Raw genomic sequence first — 22612 nt, forward strand, 5'->3', positions numbered from 1 at the left:
AGGGCTGATTGATCATTTCTGACAAAGATGGTTGTTAATTTAGTCTAGCAATTTTCCCGTAGCATTGTTTATACCAAAAAGTTAAGCTGGGTCAATATGCTGGAATTTCCTACCTAATGCCATTATGGAAGAATTTTTTTAATTTGTTCTCAGAATATGGGCGCACTGGCAAGACCATATTTATTGCCTATCCTTAGATGCCCGATAAGGTGGGGGTGGGCCTTCTTCTTGAATTGCTGCAGCCCTTATGTTGATGATGCTCCCACAATTATTAGCTAGCAGATTCCAGGATATTGACCCAGCAACAATGAAGGAATAGTGATATACGATCAAGTCAGGATGGTGCGTGACTTAGAGAGGCACTTGGAGGTGATAAGTACTCCCATGATACTGCTGTTCTTGTCCTTTTTGAAATGCGGCCAAGTAAACTTGGAGTGTTGCTGCAGTTCATCCTGCAGATTTGTACATACTGCAGCCACAGTGCACCAGTGATGGAGGGGTTGGATATTGACACGAGTGGCGAGGGCGCAAATCAAGAAAACTGCTCTGTCCTGGAAGGTGTTGAGCTTCTTGCGGCTGTACCCATCCAGGAAAATGGTGACTATTTCATCACACTCCTGGCATAATCCTTGTAGATTGTGGAATGGATTTGACAGGTCAGGAGATGAGCTGTTCATTGCTGGTATGTGAACATGAAAGAGGGTTTCTTATGTCCAAAATAATTTGGAAAGACATTTGGAAGAGATCCTCAAAGATGGTGCTTTAAATGCTTTTTTGACTGATTTCTTGAAAATGAGGTGTTTCCTTTACCGCTGCAGGTAGATAAATTAATAGATGGACAAAGTAAAAAGCAGAGTTGCATAAATGAATAAATTCTTGCATGTAATATGCAAGAGCCACTCTTTGCCTTATTGTCCATCTGTTTAGTGTGTAGGTTTTTATAGCAAAGACCAAGAAATATATAAAAGGAATTACTAAATTAATCTGCATCTTTCCTTCTTTATCAATTATTTCTTCAGTATCAGAAGGTTGCACCTAAATATGAATATTAGGTTCTGAATGCAAATCCTTCCTCCAAACTTGAATAATGGCCCATCTGTGACAGAAATAATGCTCTTTATTTTGCTTGGTTTTGATTTGGTGGTTACCCCTTTAAATCCTGTCACAGTCCATAAGGAGTTTAAAAGTAATTAGAATTTTGTACCAAGCTTCGATACAAATGTTTCAAGTTTTATCTGGTTTTCTGCAAAGCTCGAGGGAAGAGCCAAGCTACTTTGAAACAAACACAATGGCCCAGAAATTCAGGTCGGAGGCTTCCCGCGGGTGCAAGCCCCCGACCTGCACTTACATAGCGCGCCTGCCGTTCTGTTGTGGGCCCGCGTGGGATTCTGATCCTGGGCCTCCTCCAGCTGCCGGCACGCAGTGCTCGCCTATCCCAGGGGCGCAGTTAGTTTGAAGCGTCCTCTGGGATCACGTGGGCCATGAGAGCCAATCGTAGCAGGGAATCTCTATTCATAGATTTGGCAGGAAGACCTGTCAAATCTCTGAATAGAGATCGGCCCCAAAATCTAACTAAAACTTCAAATAATTTTTTTTTAAAATCATATTTATAAAATAACTATAAATTACATAAAATAACTATTTTAAATAATTTAAATTTTTGAAAAAATTAATTACAGTTTTTAACGGGGCTAAAAATAAGCTTATCTTTCTTTAAAGTATTTAAAAATAATAAACCTGTGGAAAAAATGTTTTAATTTTATTTAATTCACCACTTACCTTGTTAAAAGCAGGCCTTGCGACTGCTTTTTAAACGCGCAGCTGCTGGAGACTTACCCTCCCGGAGAAACCTGTAAAAAAAACGGAAGTTCCAGGCGTACGTGCTGCCCCTCCGGCGCACGTGTATGACCTTTGAGAGGCTGGTCAAAACCCACATCAACTCCTTACTAACTGACACACTGGACCCACTCTAATTTGCTTACCGCCCAAAAAAATCTAGGGATGATGCCATCGCCACTGTACTGCACACTGCCTTATCACACCTGGATAAGAGGAACACCTATGTGAGAATGTTGTTCATTGATTATAGTTCAGCATTCAATACCATTGTCCCCTCCAAGCTTGTCAAAAAGCTCAGTGAGCTAGGACTTAACACCTCCCTATGCAACTGGATCCTGGACTTCCTGACGGGCAGACCCCAGGTGGTGAAAATAGGCAGTAACACCTCCTCAACACTGATCCTGAACACGGGAGCTCCCCAGGGTTGTGTGCTCAGCCCCCTTCTGTACTCCCTGTTTACTCCCTGTTTACTCACGATTGCGTGGCCACGCACAACTCCCACTCCATCATCAAGTTTGCTGATGACACTACCGTTGTAGGCCTGATCACAGATGGCGACGAGACAGGCTACAGGGAGGAGGTAAGAGCTCTAGCAGAATGGTGCAAGTACAACAACCTCTCCCTCAACATCAGCAAAACAAAGGAGATGATCGTGGACTACAGGAAGCGGCAGGGGGAGGGACACACCCCAATCTACATCGAAGGGGCTGAGGTGGAGAGGGTCAGCAGCTTCAAATTCCTGGGTGTATTCATTACGGAGGACTTAACGTGGTCACATCACATCGACGTCATAACGAAGGCGGCATGCCAACGCCTGTTCTTCCTCAGGAGACTGAAAAAATTTGGAATGGCCCCCCAGATTCTCACCAACTTCTACCAGTGCACCATCGAGAGTATCCTGTCCGGCTGCATCACGACCTGGTATGGCAACTGCACCGCCACAGACCGCAAGGCTCTACAGATGGTGGTGAAAGCTGCACAACATACTATAGGAATTAAACTACCTGCTGTCCAGGATATCTACCCCGAGAGGTGCCAGGGGAAGGCCCTGAGAATCATTAAAGACGCGAGCCACCCCAGCCACAACCTCTTCGCCCTGCTCCCGTCCGGTAAGAGATACCGAAGCATACGGTCTCGTACCAGCAGGTTTCGAAACAGCTTCTACCCCCAGGCCATAAGACTCATGAACGTATAATTTATTATTATTTATTACTGTTGTTTTATTTATTACTGTATTTCTATTAGTATTTTATCATTGTTATGCCATATTTATTCCAATGTTGGGAGGACTCGTAAAAAATCAACATTTCATTGTGCAGTACACACGTCTGCTGCATATATGACAAATAAATTGAATTGAATTGAATTCAAGGGAACGGGAGTTCCGGTTTCCAGCGCATGCACGAAACCGGCACTTTCGTTGGCCCTACACGCGAGTACACAGCGCGTACTTACCCGTGGGGACCCGAATTTCTGGCCCAATAGGCTTGATTTTAAATGCCCCCCTTTCCCCAGCCCAATGGGTGGGAGTGGGTCCGGGGGGGTGGGTTAAAATATTGGATCGCGCAACCCAACCCCAATCCGCCACATTCACCCTCAGGTCTCTCTGTTCTTGCACCCCCTTTAAAATTGTACCATTTCGCATGTATGATCTTTCCTCATTCTTCGTACCAAAATGTATCACCTCACACTTCTCCGTGTTGAATTTCATTTGCCACGTGTCCACCCATTCCACCAGCCTGTCTGTCTTCTTGAAGTCTATTACTATTTTCATCACTGTTTACTACACTTAACAGCAGAACCGTTACCAGCACCTGCTGTATGAAAAAATTGCAACAGTGGTTATGATCTGAAATTGTTGAACACGATTGAGTCTGGAAGGTTGTAAAGTGCCTAATCGAAAGATGAGGTGCAGTTCCTCGAGCTTATGTTGAGCTTCATTGGAAAAGTGTAAGAGGCTGAGGACAGAGAGGTCAGAGTTTGAATAGAGCAGTGTTGGGGGTAATAGAGGAGTGGACCAGAGTGTCGCGGAGGGAACGGTCCCTTCGGAATTCTAAAAGGAGAGGGGAGGGGAAGATGTGTGCAGTGGTGGGATCGTGCTGGAGGTGGTGGAAATGGTGGAGGATGATGCATTGAATGTGGGGGCTGGTGGGGTGGAAGGCGAGGACAAGGCGACCCCTGTTGTGGTTCCCGGAGGGAGGGGAAGTGGTGAGAGGAGAAATGGAATGGACACGGTCGAGGGCCCTGCCAACCACGGTAGAGGGGAATCCTCGGTTGAGGAAAAAGGAAGACATGTCGGAAGCACTAGTATGGAAGGTGGCATCGTCAGATCAGATGAGATGGAGACGGAAAAGTGGGAGAATGGAATAGAGTCCTTACAGGAAGTAGGGTGGGAGTCAGTGGGCTTATAGTGGATGTTGGTTGATGGCCTATCCCCAGAAATGGAGACAGAAGTCGAGATAGGGAAAGGAAGAATCAGAGATGGACCATGTGAAGGTGAGGGAGGGGTGGAAATTGGACGCAAAGTGAATGAAATTTTCCAGTTCAGGGCGAGTGCAGGAAATGGCACCGATACAGTCATCAATGTACCAGAAAAAGAGGCGAGGGAGGGGACCTGAGTAGGACTGGAACAAAGAATGTTCCACCTATCCCACAAAAAGGCAGGCATAGCTAGGGCCCATGTGACTCCCATAGCAACACCTTTTATTTGGAGGAAGTGAGTAGAGTCAAAGGAGAAATTGTTCAATGCGAGAACAAGTTCAGCCAGGCAGAGGAAGGTGGTGTTGGATGGCCACTGGTTGGCCTCTGTTCAAGGAAGAATTTAGTATACTGTATTCGCTGTTCACAATGTGGTCTCCTCTAAATTGGGGAGACCAAACGCAGATTGGGTGACCGCTTTGCGGAACACCTCCGTTCAGTCTGCAAGCGGACCCTGAGCTCCCAGTCGCCTGTCACTTTAATTCTCCACTCCACTCTCATTCTGACCTTGGCCTCTTACACTGTTCCAATGAAGCTCAACGTAAGCTCGAGGAACAGCACCTCATCTTTCGATTAGGCACTTTACCACCTTCTGGACTCAACAATTTCTAATCATAACCTGTGCCCCCATTTTTTGGATGGCAGCTGTTGCTGATGATTCTGATATTCCCATTTACACCTTTTCTAGACCCATCTTTTGTTTCTTTACTTATCCCATTGCCATCTACTTTTGCCTTATACAATTATACCTTTTGTCATTTACTCTCTCCTGCCTTCCACACCATCACAGACCTTCCCTTTTGTTCTTTCCTCTGCTCCCCCTTTCTCTGCCTCTGCACTTGCTTAAAACCTGTTACATCTCTAACTTTTTCTAGTTTTGATGAAAGGTCATCGACCTGAAACGTTAACTCTATTTCTCTCTCCACAGATGCTGCCGGACCTGCTGAGTATCTCCAGCATCTTCTGTTTTTATTGTACTGTAACCTTGGTCCTTGACCATTGCTCTGATACTGTTATTAAGCAAAACTTGACTAAGGCTCAGATATTGCGAAGCACTTAAGTTATGATCTTCACTCTGATGATTAATATTGTACGTCAAAATACTTACTCTAATTCTCAAGCTTAACCTGGTATTCATTGTGTTATCATTGATGATGTTAATTAAAGTAGTGTTAGCTAATACAATATTGTGACCAACTCATCTATGATGACTGATAAGTCATTGCACTTCACCTAATTATGTATTATGTTCCAGTTGTGATAGGATTGGCTTGTGTACAGTTAATGTAATTTGGACCAGATAATGAAATGGTTCAAAGGAAAGCTAATGTAAGCATCATACAAACTTTAGAAATTAACGGTAGATTGTAATCCAGTTTTACTACACGCACATGTTGGAAATGGGGAAAAAGACCGATATCCTTTAATGTATACAGACTTAGGGCTGGATTTTCCAAGCCCTGAGGAGGCAGGCATGGAGGCGGGACTGCTGGTAAAGTAGCAGAAAGTGGGGGCAATGGCAAACCCGCCCCCGTGTCCTTTTGCCAGGAGGCGGGAAGATGTGCTGCTTCGGGTCCCGTCTCCTGGAGGCGGGAAAGGCATTAAATACTTTTAACTGCCTGTTAACAGGTAGTTAACAGGCAGAAAAAAGAATTAGTGCCATTTTACCTTCACAGGTGAAGGCTTCCCGACCTCGGTGAATCCCGTCGGGTTGGAGGAGACATGAAGGAGGTTTAAGGCAGTCGGAGGCACTTGGAAGTAAGATGTAGAGGTGAGTGATGGGTGCAATTCTGGAGTGGTAAGTCTGTAAGGTGAGTGATAAGTGTAAAAAAATGTTCACTTACCTTGTTTTCTTCCTACAGCCTTCATCCTCTCTGGATCGGGAGACCCGATATCCTCGTTGTCGATTTCACAGACCGGCTGTTGGATCCTCTGAACCAACAGCCATCTGAAGTCGACAAAGTTGAAAGGTTTGATGAGTCCTGAAAACAAGGACTCGTCAAACTACAGAGAATGTCATTGTTTGACAGCTTCACAGAGCTGACATTTCTTCTTCCAAGAAGTCTTGACAGATAGCACGTCTGACGTTGATGTGCTCTGTCAGTGACTTCCTCCCTAATTGGCCCGCTGAGCCCGCAGGGCGGGCTTAACAAGGTCAATCAGGGGGAAATCCCTCTGGTTGGTCAGACGAAGATGGAGGCGGGACATTGACACAAGCAGCAGTCCCGCCTCCATTGAGAAAATCCAGCCCTAAATATTGGAAGTTCATACAAAATATTCTTTACCAATTGAATGGGATTCAGCAATCAACTACTTTACAATATGAAGGCTAATGGAGATGCTCTTGAAGTCACAAGGAATTAAGACTCACCTACGAGGTGTTTCTAAAGTATGGAAACCAAGAAAAATCTAGACTAAGCAGGGTAGAAAATTCCCAAAAGCATAACACAATCCTTCCAGAACTTAACACTATTTAGATGAATCCTGGTTGTTTGAATTGTGAACTGAATAAACATAAATAAAAGAAATACAGCTGGTACAACAAGTTAGAATACATTACAAAATTTAAAAGACTTGCTCTAGGACGTTCCCACCCGAGTCTTTTCCTATTCACTGCTTTTCTGATCAGTTGCATCTGTGTTCAGCGCTATTAAAACTTGTTGACTGTAGTTGTTGGTGATCAGCTTTCAAAGATACCTCAGAAAAAGCTCAAGTGTTCATGCTTTATTGTATTTTTGATGTCAAGGAAGGCTGGAATACAAAGGGGTGGAGGTTGTGTTACAATTGGACAAAGTGCTGGTTAGACCACATCTGGAGTACTGCATTCAGTTCTGGGCACCGCATCTCAAGAAGGATATATTGGCCTTGGCGGGGGTGTGGTGCAGATTCAGCAGAATGATACCGGGGCTTAGGGCGGTAAATTACGAGAGCAGGTTGCATAGATTCGGCCTCGAGTGTAGAAGCTTAAGGCATGTTCTAATTGAGGTGTTTAAGATGATTAAAGGAATTGATAAGGTAGATAAAGAGAAACTATTTCCTCTGGTGGGGGAAATCAGAACAAGGGTGCTAGGTCGTTCAGGGGTGATGTCAGGAAGCATTTCTTCTCGCAAATGGTAGTGGAAATCTGGAACTCTGTCCCCAAAAAGTTGTTGAGACTGGGGGTGAATTGAACATTTCAAAACTTAAGGTTGATAGATTTTTTGTTAGGTTAAGGTGATTAAGAGATATGGGGGGAAAAATTCAGTTGGTTGCGCCTCTCATTAGCGCCTTCAGAGGGCGCTAACGGGATGCAAACCAACTAGCACCCGGGCGCGGCACTGCCCACGCCTCCCGCAAAATTCAGCGGGAGGTTAGTGGTGGCGCTAACCGGTATCGCCCTGCGGCGCTGGCGATGACGTCATTGGTGTGCGCAGCGCCCCGGGGAGGCGCAATTTAAAGGCGAGGTGCGGGGTGGCCATTTTTGTTGCTGGCCACCTGCCAGCGCTCCCGTCCCAGACCTCCTGAAACGCCCCCCCCCGCGGAGTGCTGGCTGCGCTCCAAGAGCCCAGCGCGTCTCTCGAGTGCCGGGCTCTTTTGCCTGCACTCCCGATCCCCGGGGGCCCAAGGTCACGCTGCACAAGGTCCCTCCCCTTTAAGAAGGGGAGGAAGGCCTGCAATACCGCGGCACAACGTGCCGCAGCGTGTGGTGCTGCGGCACATAACACCGCAATATTGACTCACAGCGCCCCAAGAGAGATGCGGGGCGCTTCCAGTAGCGCCCCGCTTCCCACTTGGGGCGCAACCACTCAATTTCCGGCGCGGGGACGCTAATTTTTCTGGCGAAGTTAGCACCCCAATTGGGGCGCTACTCAATTTTAAGCCTTCGGAACCAAGGCAGGTAGATGAAGTTAAGATACAGATCAGCCATGATCTAACTGAATGGAGGAACAGGCTCGAGGGGCTGAATGGCCTCCTACTGTTCCTATGTCTTACACAAAAAAAAGCTGCAGTTACTTTCACCTTCTGAAAATTGTCTCCCTGGGGGTTTTGGATACAGTAATTTTCTATCAATACATAGGACTGCAGGCAAAAGTGGTCCTTATACAGCTTGCCAGAGCTTGCTGTTTATAAATGGCCAGTCTTGCAGTCAACAATCATCCATTTTTCGGCCGGCACAGGCACGATGGGCCGAGTGGCCTCCTTCTGTGCCATAAATTTCTTTGATTTCTATGATTCTATAAAATATCGTTATAAAGCAGGTATTTCAAACAAAGACAATACTACTGAAAAGGTGAGCTTATTAATTTTCTTGTAAGTGTTGTAATTTTTACTTCTATTATGGTACAAACCTAATTTCTGGTCGTAGAGAACCCAAGATGGCAGATGAAGTGATTTCAAACCTTATTTTGAGTAATTTGATTTGTTTGCCTTTTTGTTTTATTATTGCTGACTGCCCATTTCTAATGCATAGTTTTTTTTTGAACTGATGGTTTTCATTCCTGTTTACTGATTAGTACCTATTTTTCCAGTTGTGATTTATCGTTGTTTGATGATTATGAAATTTTAGCTCATCAGGTGCAAGCGTTACAGAAATTTGTATCTCATTAATCATATTGCCTGAAGTGAAAGACCCAGTGTGCACCAGACTATCTTGCTACAATACATATAAAAATATGAAAAAACAAATTACCCAAGTAGCTTTATTTACTGTGAATTTCAATACTGCCCATTGGGAAAGTCGTTGGCTCGCATTGGCATGCATAAATCAAGATTCTAATTACATGGAAAATGTCTCAAGCCATGCATCTGCAGTTTATTGCTACAGAACTTGATTCAATTGTTATCTTCTACCCATGACAGTTGTTTTGCCTTTTTTGTAAAGTGCGTCAATTTTTTTTCATTACCAGTGTTGTCATTTTTTTTCCTTTTAGCAGAACAATTCAGCTGAAAAGCATAAACATTTATGGATGATGTAGGTAATAGGAAAATAGGTAAAATTGATATTCAACTTGATGGTATACAGCACCACCTAGCTGGGACCCACCTGACTTACGGACATTTTAATATTGTAGGCATGTGAAATAAGGAAAAATATTCCACGTATATTTTACTCCCTCTAGTCCAGAAGACTACTTGAACAGGCCCCAATACTCAATCCCAGTTCAGAAAGATCCAATCAAGCTTTCAAATATAAGATATTAATCTAAAGTCAATGGCGAACAATAAGCCCTACGTTTCATGTTTTTTCAACAAAAAAGCACATCTTTATGTAGCTGCATAACAGATTGAAAGTAGAAGAATTTGTGGAAAGGTGTTGAGAAACATGCTGCTGCATTCAGAGTCTAACTATTAATTTCAAATGCTTTGGATCAACCAAATTCTTTTCCATGCTTTTAAAAATATTTTCCCAGATCATTATTTTTTGATGTGCACAATGATCTGCTTTGCTTCATCCAGTGAAATTGTATATTCATCTCACTACTTTCGCAATTCCCACTGCTAGTTTAAATTGAAGGTGTCAGCCTTAGCTCAGTGGTAGCACACTCAACTCTGAGTCAAATCCTACTCCAGAGAGACTTGAACAAATAATATAGCTGACACTTCAGTGCAGTACTGAGGGTGTGCTGTGCTGTCTTTTGGATGAGACATTAAACCGGGGCCCCGTTTGCCCTCTCAGGTGGATGTAAAAGATCCCATGGTGGTATTTGAAGAGCAAGGGAAATCTCCTCGTGTCTTGGCCAAAATTTATCCCTCAAACAACATCAGTGAAACAGATTAAGTGGTCAATTATTGCATGTTGTTTGTGCGACCTTGCTGTTTGCAAATTAACAGCCACATTTCCGTACATAACAGTAACAATGCAAAAGTACTTAATTGGCTGTAATACACTTTGGGACGTGCCGAGGTCATGAAAGGCACTATATAAATGCAAGTTTGTTCTTTCTTAATTTAGTACAACTATTTTTGCCACAGAGTATCATATTTTAAAAAGCCAACCCTGTTTTTACATTAAATCAATTTTAACCTAAAAGCTTGGTTGAGTGCAGTCTAGTTACAATCAATCACTTGAACTTTCACTGATGCCCTTTATTAACTGCATTACAAGTTAAGTTCTTGTGCAGTATGTTGAAAGTCTTTCCGCTGGAGACTAGTTTGAATCCTGGGGCTGTTTTTCAAAGGATGCAGGTGCTGCATACTAATTGAAATGTCATTGTGATTTTTGAAAACTGAACTTTTGCATTTTGGTCTAGGAGCATGATGTTAAGTCATAGTCATAGAGTCATAATGGCACAGAAGGAGGCCATTCAGCCCATCGAGTCCGTGCCAGCTCTCTGTAGAGCAATCCAGTCAGTCTCACTCCCCGCTCTATCCCTGTAAGTTTATTTCCCTCAAGTGCCTATCCAGTCTCCCCTTGAAAACATTGAGTGTGTCCGCTTTCACCACTTCCATCGGCAGCAAATTCCAGGTCGTCACCATTCGCTGCGTAAAAAGGTTTCCCCTCACATCCCCCCTTGTATCTCTTGCCCAAAACCTTAAATCTGTGTCCCCTAGTCCTTGTACCATCAACTAGTGGGAACAGCCTTTCCCCGTCTAGCCTATCCAAACCTGTCAATCTTGTACACCTCTCTTAAATCACCCCTCAACCTCCTTTGCTCTAATGAAAACAAATCCAGCTTCTCCAACCTGTCCTTGTAGCTAAGATCCCCCCTCCCCGGAACCATTCTGGTAAATCTCCTCTGCACCCTCTCAAGGGTCTTCACATCCTTCCTAAAGTGTGGTGACCAGAACTGGACGCAATACTCCAGTTGTGGCCTAACCAGCGCTTTATAAAGGTTCAGCATAACTTCTCTACTTTTGTACTCAATACCTCTATTTATGAAGCCCAAGATCCCATATGCTTTATTAACCACTCTCTCAATATGTCCTGCCACCTTCAGGAACCTATGCACATTAACTCCCAGGTCCCTCTGTCCCTGCACATTCTTTAAAACTGTGTCATTAAGTGTATATTGCCTCTCCCTGTTCCAAAATGCATCACCTCACACTTCACTGTATTAAATTCCACCTGCCACTTGTCTGCCCATTCTGCTAGTCTTTCTATGTCCTGTTGCAGTCGATTGATATCATCCTTACTGAGTGCCACACCCCCAAGTTTGGTGTCATCGGCAAATTTAGAATTTCTACTCTGTATTCCAATATCAAGGTCATTTATATATATCTAAAAAAGCAGTGTCCCCAGCACTGACCCTTGGGGAACACCACTGTCTACCATCCTCCAGTCTGAAAAACAGCCATTTACCACAACTCGCTGTTTTCTGTCCTTAAACCAATTCCTTATCCAAGCTGCCAATTCCATGAGCCTCAATTTTGTTAACCAGCCTTCTATGTGGTACTTTGTCAAACACCTTCTGAAAATCCATGTAGACAACATCCATTGCATTCCTTTCATCAATCCTCTCTGTTACTTCATCAAAAAATTTAATTAGATTAGTCAAACACGATCTGCCTTTTACAAAGCCTTGTTGGCTCTCCTTAATTAACTTAAACCTCTCCAAATGCCTGTTATTTTTTTTCTTGATTATTGTTTCTAAAACATTACCCACCACTGATGTTAAATTGACTGGCTGTAGTTACTAGGATTGTCCTTACACCCTTTCTTGAACAATGGTGTCACATTTGCCACTTTCCAATCCTCAGGCACCTCCCCCGCGTCTAGGGAAGATTGGAAAATTATGGCAAGCCCTTCCGCCATCTCCTCCCCCAATTGCCTTAGCAACCTGGGATGCAAGCCATCTGGACCAGGCGACTTGTCCACTCTAAGCATACCCAGCCTTTCTAGTACATCCTGTCTATCAATTTTCATCCCTTCCCTTGCTTCTACCTTTTCCATTTCTACTGATATTTTGTCAGCATCCACCTCCTTAGTGAACACCGATACAAAGACCTCATTGAGTATTCTCATTGACTGAAAAAAAAACTAACTAAGGAGGGTATGAAAAATAGGACCAGAATGTTACAACGTCTGTACCACCATCTGGAAATGCTGAACCTTTCAGGTTACTCATGGAGCAACTTGTTTAATCATGGACATAGCCATCCAAAGTTCAACTTTGGCTGAAATTTAGACCCCAGAGCAAAATTTTAGACTGAACTTTACCTTTAACACAGATCTCCTGGGGTCACACTCCAAGTTACAAAAGCTCATTTTTAGTTCATTTAGCCTTATAATGAAGAGACACCATTAAATATTTTAAACCTCTGTGTATGTTGGTTTTTAGTTCTCCAGCTTCTCTTTTATTCCTAGCATCACTGTGGACCTCCCAGCATTGTCTTTCATGAGTCTCTACAACCCTTCGAGTCTTATTACTGCTTAATCAGTCCATTTTGGTCCCATGCTTTGATTTCTAATTGCTCTCATATTAAAGCTATTTTCCTACTTTATCCTTTATATTCTTCATATGTCTGTGCCTTCCGTTGCTCTCACTGGCTGTAACTAATTTTCTCTGAAGTTTTCTCTTTATTAGCTGTGGGCCCCCGTGGAATTCCGATCCTGGGCCTGCTCCAACTGCCAGCGCGCAGTGCTTGCGTATGTATCCCAGGGGCGCAGTTAGTTCGATGTGTCCCCTGGGATCACGTGGGCCATGGGGAGCCAATCATAGCAGGGAATGCTTCATTCATAAGTTTGACAGGAAGTGCTGTCAAACCTATAAATACTACAAGCCCCAAAACATCACTAAATCTTCAAATAAATTTTAAAAAAACATCACATTTTTTAAATAAACTATAAATTACACGAAATAACTATTTTAAACAATAATTTAAATTTTTGAAAAAAATAATTTTATTTTCTAACGGGGCTAAAAATAAACTTACCTTTCTTTAATGTATTTAAAAATAATAAACCTGTGGAAAAAATGTTTTCATTTTAATTAATTCACCACTTACCTTGTAAAAAGCAGGCCTTGCGACTGCTTTTTATATGTGTAACTTCTGGAGACTTACCCTCCCGGGAAAACCTGCAAAAAAAACGTTAGTTCAATGCGCACGCGCAGCCTCTCCTGCACACGCGTTCGAACTCTGAACCCCTTCTTTCAGGGGAACAGAATTGCCGGATTCCCGCGCATGCGCAGTGCATGCAGGAAACCGGCACTTCCAATGGGCCTACGGGTGAGTACCCTGTGCGTACTCACCCGTGGAGACCCGAATTTCTGGGCCATTATTTAATTTCTAACTCTGTTCATCTCTCTTCCCTTTGTAACTCAATCCCATCTCTCCCAACTTTCCACTCGTCTTGGCTGTTAAACAGGCGGAAAGCTCAAGTTAAAGGTTTAGCACAAAAATGTATTTAAGATATATGTATCTTTCAGCACTAAAAAAAATTGGAAAACACAGATATGAGTTTAACCTATGAATGAAGCTAGAAATAAAACAAAGTGGACATTTTTTTTCATACTAAATAAAATGTGAAATTTCTAGCCTAACCTCTCATCAGAGAAGGGCGTTTAAAGATTCTGCATTCCGCAGACTGGCATTTTGTTGCATATTCAGAGGAGTCCTCATGCCCAGAACTCTGCTTTGGTGCAGGGTTCACTCACTGTATAGCTAAATAAATTAAAGTAACAGCCAAATTTGTCATGTTTCAGCTTCCAATGAAACCTCATTTGATGCAAAGTCCAGAATGTTAGCAGTCGGATGGGTTCTGAGTACTTTTTCATCGACATAAAATCGAAATATTGCATCACAGCACAGACCATTGCTGTATTTTCTGTTTCATAAAACATTTTTAAATGATTTGTGGATATTGTTTTTAGTTTATTAACCTGTAATGATTGAACAACTACTTTCTTTAGAAATTATTTCATGCTTGAAAGATTATATATGATAACTGAACTATTTAAAAACAGGGGGACTTTTTTCAGGTTTCATTGCCTTTTGACACACCACTTCAACCCACTGGCCTCTGAATTATTTACTCTGCCACATCAATCTCCTTTCTGACTGAACATTTTTGATGAAACTGCAGGGTACACAGTGCTTTGAAATACAGCCAGAAAACAAATGTCTAGCACATATCTATTCATAACCCTGTAAATAATACAATAAATTAAATTGCATCATTTGTCATAGTACCTGAAAAGATGACCACTGAAAATGGACACAGTGGGCTCGATTTTAACGCAGCCGACAGGCGGGCTTTTAGGCGTGCGGGGGGTTAAAATTGCAAAACCTGGGGGTTGGGATCCCGCCCCCCGCCTGGTTCTCGCCTCCATGCCATTTTAACCTAGGTGTGTCTGATTGACCCGAATCAGTCCCGCCTGCAACAGGCGGGACTGGTCTTTAGGGCCCTTAAACAGCACTGATTGGCCTTTATGATCCCATTTTAACAGGCCCTTTCCTGTTTAACCCTTTTCCCACGTAAAACGCGCCTGGTGGGGATCACGCCTGTGAAACCTGGCGTGAACACTATTGGCTTGCTGACTATCAGCTGCAGGTCCAACATTAAAGAGGATATTTGATCAGTCATCATTTGCAGGTGGCAGGACGTTGTTGTCTCAGGTCTGGGGCAACTTTTGCCAGGTCTAGCCACACCTGTGGAAGGTTGGAGCCTCACACACTTCTCCAGTGTGACCTCCTGCGAGACCCCTCTCGCCACCCTCACTCAGCACTTCCTCAACTGAGGCACCTACCAGAAGCATGGGAGGCCTTTTTTTCCTTCTCCTCTTGGCATTAGAGGACCTCCAGCCCCATTCGCGAAATGACACATGCCACAACTGCAGAAGTTGCCATCAGAATTTTTATGATAAACACACAACTGATGGCATTTTCACAAAATACACAGCATTTCACCCAAATGACTATTTGTGCTTTATTTTCCTCTTACGCGTGCTCTATGTAGTGGTTCCCCTGCGGCTTCAGCAGATGTGGAGGCCCCTTGCTCACTTTCCTGCTGCTCCTGTCTCGACACCTTTGGCGGGCATCCTCTGGGATGGCGAGCCTGTGAGGGCTCGCCAGCAGTCTGCTGCTCCTGCGGCTGTGCAGGGGTTGAGACGTCTATCTCCGTTGGGTGTGTACTCCAGCGGGGCTCTGACCAAGGGCTCTGCAGTGGCATGGAAGTATGAGCGCTTGGAGAGGAGCCCCCACTTCCTTGAGGTCTGCCATCAACCTCCCTCTCATGGGTCAGGTCACCCTCAGTGCCTGCAAGTGGCTTGAGAGCAGCTTGCTGCACATAAAGGGGGCCATGGGGACCCGTATCTACAATGGCAGTCCTACTCAGAAGGACTTCCATGAAGTTCTGGTTTCTCTGTTCAACAGATGCCCATCGCTCCTCAAGAGATGTCATTCTATTCTGAACACTCACCATATTTTCCATACCCTGGCGACTAACCTCCTCCATGGAGGTAGCCATCCTTTCCATGGTGATGCATTCATGCGCCAATGACTCCACAAAGGCTCTGCTCATGGTTGCTATGGACTCCTCCATTCGCTCCACACTCGCATCGACCCTGAAGACAAAACCTGCCAGAGACTCCTGCATCTGTTCCTGGAGTTCCAGCACCGCTGATCTTATGGATGGACCCAGAGGCAGAGGGTCGACATGCAGCTGAGCCGAGCTGGCAGAGTCCTGCGCCCTCTGACTAGCACTCTCCACTGCTGTCCCTGTCTCCACAATCTGCTGATGCTCACTTGTGAGCTGTGATACACCAGGTGACAACACTACACTATGTCCCGAAGGTCCCACCGAGGTGTGAGTGTCTGCGCTGGTGCTGGGTGCACTGAATTCTGGTGACGCTGCGGCCTCAGAGGCTGTAGCTTCCTCTGAGGAGTGTGGATGCTCAGGCTTTTCCTCCTGGCTAGTGGGGACGGCTGCTTGCGATGGTCCTGTAGGGGAGCAAAGGAAAGCGTCCGAGATGTGATGCCAAGGTTACATGCACATTGCATATTGCAGATGATCATAAGTCCATCTGTTAGAACTTCAGAATCATTTTCAACGACTCATGCAATGTCAATGAGAGAGATGGAAAACTATTCTGTCACCAGCTTGCTGTGGACCTTAAAAGCAGCAGAAATGATGATGTCATATTCTGCGACTTTCTGACTGGAAATACTCAATTACCAAGGGTTCCCACACGCTGGAAATCAATTGGCCAATTGAGGCAAAATTGCATCAATTTCACAGACCTATTTCGATTCGTGTGGGAACCTCGACATTCGGGGAACCCAATTTCCCGCACCTGCAGGAAAATCGACCCCAGTATTTCTAAAAAAAAGTTATTTTTAAAAACAGCATTCAAATGGCACACATTGCTGTAATTCTTTGTGGTTATAAAATTGGATTGCAAAGTTTAATGGGCTACTGCAGTTTTAATCAATAAATAGCATCATTCCCTCAATAAGATTAGGCATACAGGGTTAATTCTGTTATCTGATCTAAATAAAAATGCATTTAACTATTATGTCTACAACATAATAATGAATGTTACTTTTATGCATTTTATAACATTTTATTTTTATATTTAAGAGACCCAACAAAAATGCTTCATACAGGAAACTTTTGTTTAAACGGAGGTTAAATCTCCGGAATGCTCTATCCACCGGCAAAATTCAGGAGTCGGTTCAGATAACTTTTTTTTAACTTTTCGTTGCTTTTTTCCTCCATTCCTGGCTCTGCAAACTTCTAGCTGAAGCTGTTGCTTAGCTACAAAGACGCTTGCAAGCTGCGCTGACTGTTCTGAAGCTGTTGCTAAGCAACAGGGTTTGTTGCTAGATATGGAGCTCAGAAGCTCCGTATGTTTTAACATTAGCGCTGGTTTCTCCGGCAGTGTTGATCGACCGGCACCAGCTCGGTCCCGTCAGTGCCGGATACCAGAAAGTTTCCTCTACCATTATTTCACTTTCAAAACAATTCTTGCTTTAATATTTAATACTGGAAATGAAAAAAATGTGCACAGGAAGGCACAAGAATGCCCACAAACACTTGGCTTGCTGCATAATGGTATTTAACAGATAATTTTTGTTCCAGATAATTATGTCAAAGATATTTCGCATACAAAGCAGGGTCATAGTTGAGCCTTAAAAAGCACAGCATTTTATTAATTAAAAAATCATATTTATTTAAAATATATTTAAAATTCACCTGTGACAGATTGGTTCCCTTTTTTCTCACATTTGAAATGAATGAGAAGGAAGAACTACACAAACAAGTTTTTGTGGCCCTGCTACTTGCTCTGGTATCATCCAGATGGGGTGTACTACTTATAATGGCTCTCATGCCACAGTGCAGAAGATGTAAACTATTAATGAGGTGCAGTAAAGAGAATTATTAGCACCATCAAGCAGCACTAGTGGTTTCTCACCCCATTATGCAGACAACAACAGCTCAAACCATTATTATACATCAAGATTTTATTGAAAGGATCTTAAACTGATATATTTTTAAGCAGGGTTAGAGAATTGTGGAGCTAACTGGACCCCGACAGGGAAGGGGGAATGGGAAAAGAGGTGGTGGGGAGGATGAGTGAAGAAGGGGAGAGAGAGAGAAAAGGGTGGGGGGAGGGGAGAGAGAGAGAATGGGGAACGGGGGGATGGGAAGAAGGATGGGAGATAGGAGGGATAGAAGGGGGTGTCGATTGGGGTCAGGGGAACAAAGGCAGGGAAGCTATTTCAGCTGGCAATCTCTCTCACTCAGAAAGCACTCCAAACTATTTTATTCTGGCTATTCCAGGATTCTTCCTGACTAAATAGCAGAATCGCAAGCCCACATGTATTTGGAGAACAGTTACAATACTATGGCACAAATATTATAGGTTTTTTTGCTTTTATTATATGAAGTGTTAAAAAAATATACATAATGGGTTCTGGGATCTGTAATTAGAACATACTTGTTACAGAATGTCACTGAACACACAATTCACAAGTGTCAGTGCCTGTTGTGTTTATACAGCCTGTGATTTGATATTTTTAAACAATCTTTAATCAACTCAGAGATCTCTTCAGGGTGAAGTACCAGTGCACAAGTAGCTAGACACTGCTACATGATACACATTGTGACATCATGTGCTTCAGTCCCTGCTTTCATATTTAATGCTGGGAGCTTGAACTAAATGAGGTCATATCTGGAAACTCTAAATAAAACTCTGCCAGGCTTATTTCAGTCTGTGTGCTTTATGGGAGTTTGTGCATTTGAAGTGAACATAAATCCGAAAATAACTAAGTTGCTCAGGGTTTTCAGGCAACTTTGTGTTAAGAATCAGTTCACAGAATTCTTCAGTGGTAGCTTAATGAAGGTGTTAAACATGTACTGTACAACAAATCGGTATGGAAGTATCAAGACTAGTTTGAGGCTTTAGCAATGTATGTTTTCAGGAAGAAAAGATACATCGGTTTTGTACTCGTGAAAATGACAATTATGGATGATGCCTCAATATCACAGTTGAACAAAAAAATGTGATGTTGTAGGAATTGATGAATTCCTAACTAATAACTGAGGTCGACTCAGGAGATCAATCAAACAGGTCTTTAATGTAAAACTAAACGAGCCCAAACAATTTGATGAGATCGATACAGGAGAACCACGAAAACAGGTCTTAACAAGATGGAGATTCCACGAGGACTGCCTGGGCAGTCACGTGGTTTGCAACATAACGTCATCGCGTTTGCCCACGTTTTCCCGCGCTCTTAAAGGGGCCATGCCCCGTGCATACAAACACTATATACAAAACGAAGTAATGTCTAACACAATGGTACAGGCTTAGGCTGGTGTTAGAACATCGTTAAAGGGAATTATGTACGGTTGCCCAGAGTCAGTGGCTCCGCCACATGCGCCCCCCCAGAATTCGCTTTAACAGACAAAGTCAAACGGCGAGGGGGTCTGATGAGCCTGTCGGAACGACTCCTGTACTCCTGAGGTAGAGGCTGCTGGGCGGCTGGTGGTCTGGCGGGCGGTTGCGCTTGGTCTGCCGGAACGGCAATGGGTGGCCGACCTCGTCTCGGCGGGAGTGCTGTCTCGACGGGGCGGTCGAGGTCCAGATGTGCCAGCTTCAATCGATCGACTGAAATGTGGTCCGGCTTACCACCGACATCTACGGTGAAGGTTTTGGCCCCTGCCTCCAACACGCGGAAGGGACCAGTATATGGGGCCTTGAGTGGATTCCTGTGAGCATCGTGGCGGATAAAGACGTATTCTACCTTGTGAAGCCCCGTTGGAATGTGCGAACTCTGCAGCCCGTGGTGCGAAGTGGGCACCGGCGTGAAACAGCTGGCCGCCTCCCGGTGACTAGTAAGTTGGTCAGACGCGGACCAAGGCTTCGTCGATTCTGGTAGGAAATCTCCTGGGACTCGCAACGGTTGCCCGTACACCAGCTCCGCGGATGAAGAGTGAAGGCCTTCTTTGGGGGCCGTGCAAAGGCCCAACAGGACCCACGGTAGCTTGTCTGCCCATCCTGCATCCTGGAGGCTGGCCCTCAGGGCGGCTTTCAGCGACCAGTGGAAACGTTCAGAGAGACCATTCGCCTGTGGGTGGTAGGCTGTGGTGCGGTGTAATTTGACACCGAGTCCTTGGGCCACTGCATTCCAGAGTTCGGAGGAAAACTGTGGTCCCCTGTCTGAAGAAATATCAGCGGGCACTCCGAAACGGGCGACCCAGGTGGAAATGAACGCCCTGGCCACGTCCGCCGAAGTAGTGGATGATAGGGGAACCGCCTCCGGCCATCTGGTGGTGCGGTCAACCATGGTCAGGATGTGTGAAAAGCCATGGGAGGGTGGGAGTGGACCCACCAGGTCCACATTGACATGGTCAAACTGTCGCTCCGGATCTGTGAAGGTGGCCAACGGGGCTTTGATGTGACACTGTACTTTGGCCTTTTGGCAGACCACGCAGGTGTTGGCCCAGTCACGGACATCCTTGTGCATGCCGTGCCATACGAATTTCGCTGACATCAGCTTCTGCGAGGCCTTCATCCCTGGGTGTGACAACCCATGTATGGCGTCGAACAGGGTGAGGGTCCCGTACGGAGACGTCACACAAGAGCGTGGTACCTGCCGCATGGAACTTGACGTCGGCCAACTGGAGGCCAGAGACGGTGGTTCTGTAGGCTTGGACTTCTGGGTCCGAGGCTTAATCCGCTGCCATGAGGGTGTAGTCGATGCCTAAATTGACCGTATTGATGGTCGCGCGAGAGGCAGTCTGCCACCAGGTTGTCCTTACCAGCCACGTGCTGTATATCCGTGGTGAACTCGGATATGTAGGTCAGTTGACGTTGCTGTCGGGATGACCACGGTTCAGCAGTCTTGGCCATGGCGAAGGTGAGCGGCTTATGGTCCACGAAGGCTGTGAAAGGCCGTCCTTCCAGGAGGAAGCGAAAATGGCAGATGGCCAGAAAAAGAGCGAGCAGCTCCCGGTCAAACGTGCTATACGTTCTCTCGTTCCGCCGTAGTCGACGGCTGAAGAATGCCAACGGCTGCCAGGTCCCATTCACCCACTGCTCTTGCACGGCGCCGATTGCGTAGTCTGACGCATCGGTGGTGAGGGCGATAGTGGCTCCTGGCAGCGGGTGTGCCAGCATAGTCGCATTGGCCAAGGTGCTTTTGGTGTCGACTAACGCCCGGGCCATGTCATCCGTCCAGTCCGCCCTCTCTTTGCCAGTCTTGCCCTTGAGGGCCTCGTACAGGGGCTGCATGAGTAGTGCTGCCTTAGGCACGAAACGGTGGTAAAAGTTTACCATGCCTAGGAATTCCTGCAGGGCCTTAATGGTTTGCGGGCGTGGAAAGGATGTCACCGCCTCTACCTTCGCTTGTAAAGGAACCGCTCCCTCTGAGGCGATGCGATGCCCCAGGAAGTCAATTTGGTGCAGGCCAAACTGACACTTGGCCGGGTTGATAATCAGGCCATGTTGGCTGAGACGCCGAAAAAGGGTGCGTAGGTGACAGATGTGTTCTTCTTTGGTGGGACTGGCAATGAGAATATCGTCCAGATAGACGAAGAGGAACTTGAGGTCCCGCAGCACGGAGTCCATCAGGCATTGGAAAGCCTGGGCGGCGTTCTTTATGCCAAACGGCATTCTTAAAAACTCGAAAAGGCCGAATGGGGTGATGACCGCGGTCTTCTGAACGTCTTGGGGATGAACGGGGACCTGGTGATAGCCCCGGACGAGGTCGACTTTCGAGAAAACAGTGTTCCCTGTCAAATGGGCGGAGAAATCCTGGATATGGGGGATCGGGTACCGATCAGGAGTGGTGGCGTCGTTTAGGCGTCGATAGTCGCCGCATGGCCGCCAGGCTTCGGGACGATCTGGAGTGGTGAAGCCCAGGGACTATTCGACCGGCGAATAATCCCTAACCGTTCCATGGTCGCGAACTCCGCTTTTGCGACCGGCAGCTTGCCAGGTTCCAGGCGCCGGGCCCGCGCGTAGACCGGGGGGCTGTTGGTGGTGATGTGGTGTTCCACACCATGTTTCGTGGCTGTGGAGGAGAACGTGGGTCTGGTCAGGTCGGGGAATTTGCCAAGCAGGTGAGCGAACTCATCCAGAGCCGGAAAAGCACAGGCGACGGTGTGCGACGTAGTGTTACTGCGGTAACAAGGGATAGAATGAAAAGCTGCCGCGTTGATCAACCGCCGGTTCCTCACGTCAACCAGGAGGCTGTTGGCGCACAAGAAATCCGCGCCGAGAATGGGTTGCAAAACCTTGGCCGTCACAAACTCCCAGTAAAAACGATGGCCCCCGAAACACAACTGCACCCGCCGTCTGCCGAAGGTCCGAATCGCTCCGCCATTGGCTGCTTCAAGGGCGAGGCCGTGAATCCCGGTCTGCACATCGAGGGCGGACGCGGGTAATATGCTGCACTGCGCCCCAGTGTCGCACAGAAAACGACAACCGGAGAGAGTATCGGTGATAAACAGCAACTTGCCCGCGTTGCCGATCGCCATCGCGGCCGCAGGGCGCCCGTTAGACCCGTTCCTCGGTGGTCGTAGTTGTTTTTTCTTTTAGGGGAAGCTGCAGGGAGGGCGGCAACGTCTCGCTTTCGCGCCGAACTGCGCGTGGTAGGAACACAGCCCAGCAGGCTGACGAGCTGGGGGGAATGGGCGCCTCGTGGCGGCGCAGTTCTGCTGAGTAACCGCAAAAATTTTGTCCGCCTCTGCCGCGAGTGCTGCGCAGTCCTCAACTTCAGATCTGGCCAGAGCGGCTTGCACCTGTTCCAGTAGCTGGCTGAGGAATAATTCCCGGAATAGGAAGCATTCCGGTTCGGAGCCAAGGAGAGTGAGCATCTGGCTCATTAACTCCGAAGGCTTGGAGTCCCCGAGCCCGGGCATAGCAAGCAG

General features: G+C 45.8%; 1 protein-coding gene across 1 annotated transcript in view; it reads right to left on the minus strand.

Annotated features, from left to right (window-relative positions):
• Positions 1–22612, minus strand: part of map2 (microtubule-associated protein 2) — a 444966-nt gene that overhangs the window by 214888 nt on the left and 207466 nt on the right. The window contains exon 5 of the mRNA XM_085985712.1: positions 6896–7068. The gene's annotated coding sequence lies outside the window, so the exon portion shown is untranslated. The remainder of the gene's footprint in view (positions 1–6895; positions 7069–22612) is intronic.

The sequence above is a fragment of the Somniosus microcephalus genome, chromosome 4 (assembly GCF_052327205.1).
Source record: "Somniosus microcephalus isolate GS21.2 chromosome 4, FLI_Smic_1.0, whole genome shotgun sequence".
Classification (NCBI taxonomy): domain Eukaryota; kingdom Metazoa; phylum Chordata; class Chondrichthyes; order Squaliformes; family Somniosidae; genus Somniosus; species Somniosus microcephalus.